This window comes from Rhinopithecus roxellana, chromosome 16, assembly GCF_007565055.1.
Source record: "Rhinopithecus roxellana isolate Shanxi Qingling chromosome 16, ASM756505v1, whole genome shotgun sequence".
Classification (NCBI taxonomy): Eukaryota; Metazoa; Chordata; class Mammalia; order Primates; family Cercopithecidae; genus Rhinopithecus; species Rhinopithecus roxellana.
The window spans coordinates 1,587,148-1,594,580 of record NC_044564.1 but is presented as its reverse complement, the minus strand read 5'-3'; positions in this window follow the sequence as shown (position 1 = coordinate 1,594,580).

Genomic DNA, 7,433 nt, shown 5'->3' with positions numbered 1-7,433 from the left:
CTTCTGTGGGCAGGGGTCACTCTTAGAAATGAAGTCAGTTCATTCCATGTATGACCCCAACCTATGAACATGATCTTCCATTTCCCTTCTGGTATCATCTGAAGCTCAGTTTAAAATTATCTTCCATAAAACTGTCATCATAAGAAATTTAAGACAAACAGATTTATTTATCCTTGGGCTGAACTGCAGGCACATGTAATCAAGGTGGGCATTGTCCTCTTAATCCCTTCATTTGAAGGCCAAGAAGAGTCATATCTTTAGGAGAAAATTAAGTTCCCCTCTGACTTCTACTATGGCTCAAGTCTTCCTTTTCTAAAATACTATGAATTTGAGGCTGAGGCAGTGAAAGCACACAATAAGCTCAGCACTTGTTTTTGTACCCCAAAGTAAGAATATGCTCAAAGAATCATGGGAACATGCCAAAAAGTCACAGGAGCCAGCATAAAGGGGTTTCCAATGATCATCAAAACCCATGGAACAAATCAGGCTCCATGAGACTCTAGTCATATAAATTAAAAAATGAAAACATAAATAGGTGGAGGAGAGAGAAAGTCCTCCTTTGTAATAGAATGATGACTACTGAATGTCAAAGAATGAAAAAAACAAATACCACAGAATTGGAATATGAAGGAAAAGAGCTGTGAAAGCATGGAAGGCAGACAGTAATGGGACCCAGTGTGCATGCTGATTGAAAAACAAATATATATCCCTGCTCACAGAAAAAGAGCCTACTTTCCCAACTCCGCCTCTTCTTCCCACCTCCTGAAAAGCCCATTTTCTTATTGACTCCTCTGAGACTCAAAAGGCTCTTCTCTCTTAATGATGTTTTCACTTGCCCCCAAATACCTAAAGAGTAGTACCAGTGTACCCCAATGTAAACAAAAAATCGATGGCTTGACCTCCCCTTTAGGGAGAGGAAGCAACATGGAAGTGTGGGCTTCATATTTACCTAAACCAAAAAATGGAAACAGGCTTCGTGACTTTCTTGATGTGTGACCTTGAAAAGCCCACATTCTTTATGCTCCAATTATCTCGTACAACTGGGATTAAAATTATTTCTTTAGCTCACTGAGTGGTGGTCCAATTATTCACCATGTGAGAAGGTGCCTATAAACCACAATGCCAGCAGACACTGAAGGTGTTATAGAATTCACAGAGATTCTTAAGAAAGGGCTGGGGAGAGATAGCGTCCACCTGCCCAACAGGCCAAGGTCAAAATCATTTTTCTTGACATTTGAATAATTCACTGAACCCTTTTGAAAAATAAAAGTCAGACAACAAGCACTGACTTAAATTACTTTTATTATAATGTTTCTTCTGTATGAAGAAACAGAGCTAGGTTTTGACTTCTTATGCTGTGAGAGCATCTTTTAAAGAAGAATGTGAATAATGGTGTCTAGGAACCTCTGGATTGAGGGCCTGAGAAAAACAGTGGAAGTGGAAGAGCAGCCTCTTGAAAGGGAATGTTCAGCCTCTTCCTCTTTTTCCTCTTTCCCACAGAGAATTTAGCTGTGTTCAGATCAACATGATGTAAAAAAAAGTTTCCATCCTGGCTTACATGTTGAAACCTTGTCTCTACTAAAAATATTAAAAAATTAGCCAGGTGTGGTGGTGGGCGCCTGTAGTTCCAGCTACTCGGGAGGCTGAGGCAGGGGAATGGCGTGAACCCAGGAGGCGGAGCTTACAGTGAGCCGAGATCGTGCCACTACACTCCAGCATGGGTGACAGAGCTAGACTCCGTCTCAAAGAAAAAAAAAAAAATCTGATTTTTGAAAAAAAATCGACTGTGTGCTTGCTTCTTCAAAAAGAATACTATACCAGGGCAGAAGATATTCCAATAAATATTTACGATTGACATCTGTGAATATTTATAGTATTAACTTTTTGTGGACACACAGTAGGGTGGGGCGGGGGTACTGGCATCCAGGGGAAGGGTAGACGTTTTGGTTGTTTCTATCCTGTAAGGACTGTCTGATGGCTACAAGTGTTAACGAAAAGCCAAACTGTATTGATCACATTTAAAAGCTCTCTCTCCAGAGTGGGCTATGCCACATTGCAGTATATTTATACAAGTGAATACTCTATAGCTATTAAAATGAACAAAACATAGCTACATGATACAAAAAGGGTGAATCTCACAAACAGCAAAAAATGCAAGTCACGAAGAAGACATACAGTGTGATTTCATTCATATAAAATCCACAAACAGTTAAGTCCATTCTGTCATACTGGGATGCATACATAAGTCGTAAAACCAAAAAGAAAAGCAAGAAAATGATTCTCACAAAAGGGAGGCTGGTGATGACCTGGGGAGGGGACACTGGGAGGTTAGGGGTGCTTGCAAAGCTCCCTTTTCTGGCCTGAGTGGTGGTTACACAGGGGTTTCCTTAGTTATAATGTAATTTGTGTAATTACAATGCATTAAGATGTATATTTAAAAAACTTTTTGTGTAGATCACATTACTCAAAACGAGGAAAACTGAAGCAAATATGACAATATTAACCAATCTCAATACCTGAATTAATATCTGAATTAATTGAATACTGAATATCTCAAACTCTGTTGGGTCTATATCATTAATTATTATACTGCTATATGAAAAAAGTCAGGCCAAAAAAAAGATTACATACATTATATGTGGAATTTGATATTTCATTTGTATAAAATTCCAGAAAATGCAAACTAACCTAGAGTGGCAGAAAGCAGATCAGTGGGTGCCCAGGGGCAGGGGCTTTCAAAGGAGCCCAGGGAAACTGTTGGGGATGATAGATATATTGATTATAATGATGGTTTTACAGTGTATACTTTCATTAAAATGTATCAAGTTATACTCTTTAAATATGTGTAGTTTATTGTATGCCAGCTATACATCAATAAAGCAGTTTAAAAAAAACTCCCCTGTACCTTTTCATATGTTTCTCAGTCTTCAGTATGCATATACTGCTTTGGAAATGAGGAAGATACTTTTAAATGTTCAGAGAAACCTAAGTACCTTGAAGCTATCTACCAGACTTGTATGTATGCTTGTGGTCAGTCATGGGTTTCAATTATGTCAATATATTTCTGTTCTGCTTTTGATCAAAAAAAGACCTCCACACTCTTCCCTTCTCTCTTTCTCCTGTCTCCCTTCTTTCTTTTCCCTTCTTCTCTCTGTCCCTCCCTTCCTTCTTCCCTGTCTCCCTTCCCCTTCTCTCTCCTTCTCTCCTTCTCCTCACTCTATTTCCTTTCTCTCTCTCCCTCTCTCTCCTCCCACCCTTTCTTATCAGTCTATTTCCTTTCTCTGTCTTTCTCTCTTTCTCTTTTTCTTTCTGTCTCTCTTCTTTCCCCTCCTCTCTCCCTCTCCCTCTCTCCTTTTCTCTTTCGTTCTCACTCTTGCTCTCTATCAGAAAACACTTTTCTTCAACTGAGCAGGCAGCTTTGGGAGACATGACAACACTCATAATAATGACAAACGATCATTTCTGTCATTTAATAGCATTTTATAGTTCACAACATGATTTCTCATATCTGTCTTCTGATTCTCACAACAATCCTTGGGCATAGTAACAAGAAAATAAAAAGCAACTGTAACCGCTTCTGCCTTCTAAGGAGGGTGGTAAATTTCACAACAGTGGGAAAGTAAATTTCTTTACTGCCCCTTCCACTTTCAGAGACTGTTAGTGAAGACAGCAAATGAAGGACAGAGACATTTCTTCTGCTCCAGTTCCCCACCCTTCAGCAATGGCATGGCCTCTTAGTTTTAATTAAAAAATGCATCATTGGCTATGCAAAGATATATCCAGAGCTGAACTGGGGGTTGCAGCAAACACTGCTGTTGGCCTATCCAAAATCTATTCTTCAGGGCCCTGATTTTTGGTGAGCAGAAATGTGTCCCCAACTGAAACATTAGATTTCTTATCCTCCCTTATAGATAAGAGCAGTCATGTGACTACCTTCAGCCTAACGGAATGAAGAAACTACTGTGTAGGATTGGAAATACTCCCTAAAAAAGTGACTGACTCTGTTGGCAGGTCTCTTGTTGACCTTCCTTCTTCCTCTACCCAAAATATGGTTGTAATAACTGGTGCTGCAGCAGCCACTCTGCAGGCATGAGGTAGCCTTGATTGAGGACAGTGAGCTTGTGCTAAGTACACCAAAACAGAAACACAAGAGGAGATAAGGACATTAATGAGATGGTAGCATTACCACATCAGCCCTAGAATGCTTCTGTGGTTTGGATGTGTCCCCTCACCTCAAATTCAGGTGTTGCCAATGTAATATATTTAGTGTGGCTTTTTAGAGGTGGTCAGGTTATGAGGGCTTCTTCTTTGTTAGTGGAATTAAGGTCATTTTTAAAAAGCCTTCACACAGCAGGATTTGGCTAGCTTGCTCTTCACCTCTTCTGCCACGTAAGCATGCAGCGTCCTGCCCTTACAGTGGATGCAGTCTTACCAGACAATGAAACCGAAATCCTAGTGCCTTGATATTGGACTTCAACACCTTCAGAACTATGAGGAATACATTTCCATTGTTTATACATTACCAGTCTGTGGTATTCTATCACAGCAGCCCAAAATGGACAAGTCAAATGCCTACTTCAAGACTTCTTTTACCTGAGAGAAAAACCTTAGACCTCACTTAAGGCATATTTTATGGGTCTCTGTTGGGGAAAAATATAATTTCTAAATGATAGAGAATTGATGAGCTTAGTGATTCTGTGTTTTGAAGTGAAAGATGGGGAATTTCTGGGATGAACCCTGCAGGGTTCTCTTTTAGAGAATCCTGTTCTCTAAAAAGAAGCAAGAAGGAACACAGTGATGCAAACTTCTCTTTCCTCAAGTCTTCTATAATGGCAGCCACATGTGTGTAGATGCCTTGTGTGCTTATGAGGGGAAATCAAGGAAAACGGGTTGCACTTCCTCAACAATGTGGTATGAGACTAGTACAGCATATGTGAGAAAGCAAATTGATCCATTCATGAAATTAATTCAAAATAAACAGGACCTCAGAGGTAGAGAGGACAAGGAAACATTAACATCTATACCCTCCCCGTTTCCTACCCAGAAAGTCTAGAGAAGCTTGTCTCACTACACTGGGGTAGCTTTTGAACCAATACCATTTGCATCCCACAGGACAGGTGCTGAAGTCAGCAACAGGATAAAAGAAAGTCGGCTCATTTTATAATGAGGGCCAGAGAGGTGAAGAGACAGCTGGATTGAAAGTCAGCTCTTCCAATGTCAAAGTTTGTCTGTTTTTTATAATGCCTTAGTTACACCTGGACTCAAGAGGAAGAGAACAACCACCTAAGAGAGGAAAGAGAACAGCCACCTAAGCAACTAGATGGGCCATGTGGGTCCTAGTGGCCAGTGACAACAGGTATCACTGCCAATTCCCTTGTCACAAGCATGTTTACGTGTACATGTTGCCTCCCTCTCATGCAGGTGTGTATATGAAAGCCAGGTATGTATAGGTATTTTCAGGGCTTCTTATTATGGTAGCAAGAGCATGAAGTGTAAAAATCTAGGCTTGAATCCCAGTTCTGCCTTTACTACCTGTGTGACCCTGGGCAAATTCCTTCCCCTCTCTGGGCCTCAATTTTGTCACTACTGTCAGGAAGGAATTGGCCAAATTAAGTTGTAAGGTCCAATCCTGCTCTAACCTTCCAGAAGCTTATATAAAATATATCATTAAAGTAAGATAAAATCTATTAAGCACTGAGGCCTGGTGTAGTGGCTCACGCCTATAATCCCAGTTATTCAGGAGCCTAAGACATGAGAATTGCTTGAACCACAGAGGCGGAGGTTGCAGTGAACCGAGATCATGCCACTGTGCTCCAGCCTGGGCAACAGAGTGAGACTCTGTCTCAAAAAAAAAAAAAAAAAAATCTATTGAGCACTGAGAATAAACTCAGCTTTTAATAAATAGATGTGGCATAACAATGAGAAGCCATTATTTCACAAATTGCAGTTCTTAGGGGAACAGTACAGATCTATAACTAGACGAGCCATGAATGCACAGTTGCTTATTCCTATACTATCCTTAAATCGCTCCGTTACTATTTTGATAAATATTACAGCACATTTCTAGATCTTCACACCTAGGTACCTCAGTACCTGCTTTAAACCTTGAAAATAATTTCCTTTAAATAAAAATTAAATAGACATAATGAGAATTTAAAATATGTTCTGGTATTGATAGCACAAGAGCCTGTTACATGAAGCTATGATAGTAACATCAGCAGGGCCATGGGAGGATTTTGTTAGATATATCAGATACTTTATTAAAACACCCCAGAGCCTTCTCATCATAAATGCAGCCAAGCAGCCCCAGAGTAATGGGGAAGAATCCCCTCATGAGCTCTAATCTCTTTATTCTGGTATTTAATAAGTATGAATAAGCAGGGATGGATGGTATCGTTTACAAGTCCTCGTGAACCCAGGAAAAGGGTGATTTCAAAGGTTCCTTTGGGGTTGTTGAGGCCTTGTCTATAAAATGTGCCTGGATTATCTGGGTTCCTCTTCATCCGCAGTACCTCATCTTCAGCTGCACTAGACTCCCAAGAACTGGGTAAAGGGAGACTCTGGAGTCTGGAACCCTCACCTCCACGTACGTCACTGAGTTAGCTACAAATGCCTTCTCCAAATGATTGTTCGATCTTGTTCCCTAGCAGCCTACATTATTGTACCTGAATAGGGAATAGGGAAAGGCTTCCTGTTTCCTGCAACTGGAAAGTAGTTTAAATATATCACACATGTGCACAGAGCTCTTCCTTGACATTTACAGAGTGGCTCAAAGAAGGAAGGGATTCCCCAAGAGATGTGAGCTCCCCCATCACAAAAACCCCCCTAGCAAAACCAAAGGCTGAAGAGAGGATTTCATCATCAAATTGGGAGTGGGAAGGGAAGGTTGGCCTAAGGGACTTCAGTTTCCTTTTCAGTCCTAAAAGTTGAAGATTCTATGACTGATGTAGGACCAAATGCTACTCAATGTTGATAATATTTGTTATTTAAGGCCTATGTGCCAGGAAACTGTGCTGAATACTTCAATTATTTCATTTAACCCTCACATGAAACAAAAGTCAGCCCTGCAACCCTTTTATATGGTTCTATATCTGATTATCCACAGACCAGGGAACTGAGGTTCAGAGGCAGCTGAGCCATGAGATCACATGGCTCATTAAGTGCCAGGCAGGGTCTGAGGCCCCCCCCGACAGAGCCTGTCTGAGGCTCCCCCAGAGCCTGTGCTTTCTACTTCTCAGGGGTGCTTCACCCACACAGGGGCAAGGTTACACAACTGGATCGTAAAGGGAGCTTGCCAGAGCTCCAGCCTGAAATCGTTCCTCCACCTCTGGCCACTGTTTGTCAAGGATCTGTACAGGAAAACAGAAGATCCAGAGGTGATAGAGGTGGGAAAATCAAGAGTTTGTGGGCTGCGGCAAGAAGACTCAAAGGTC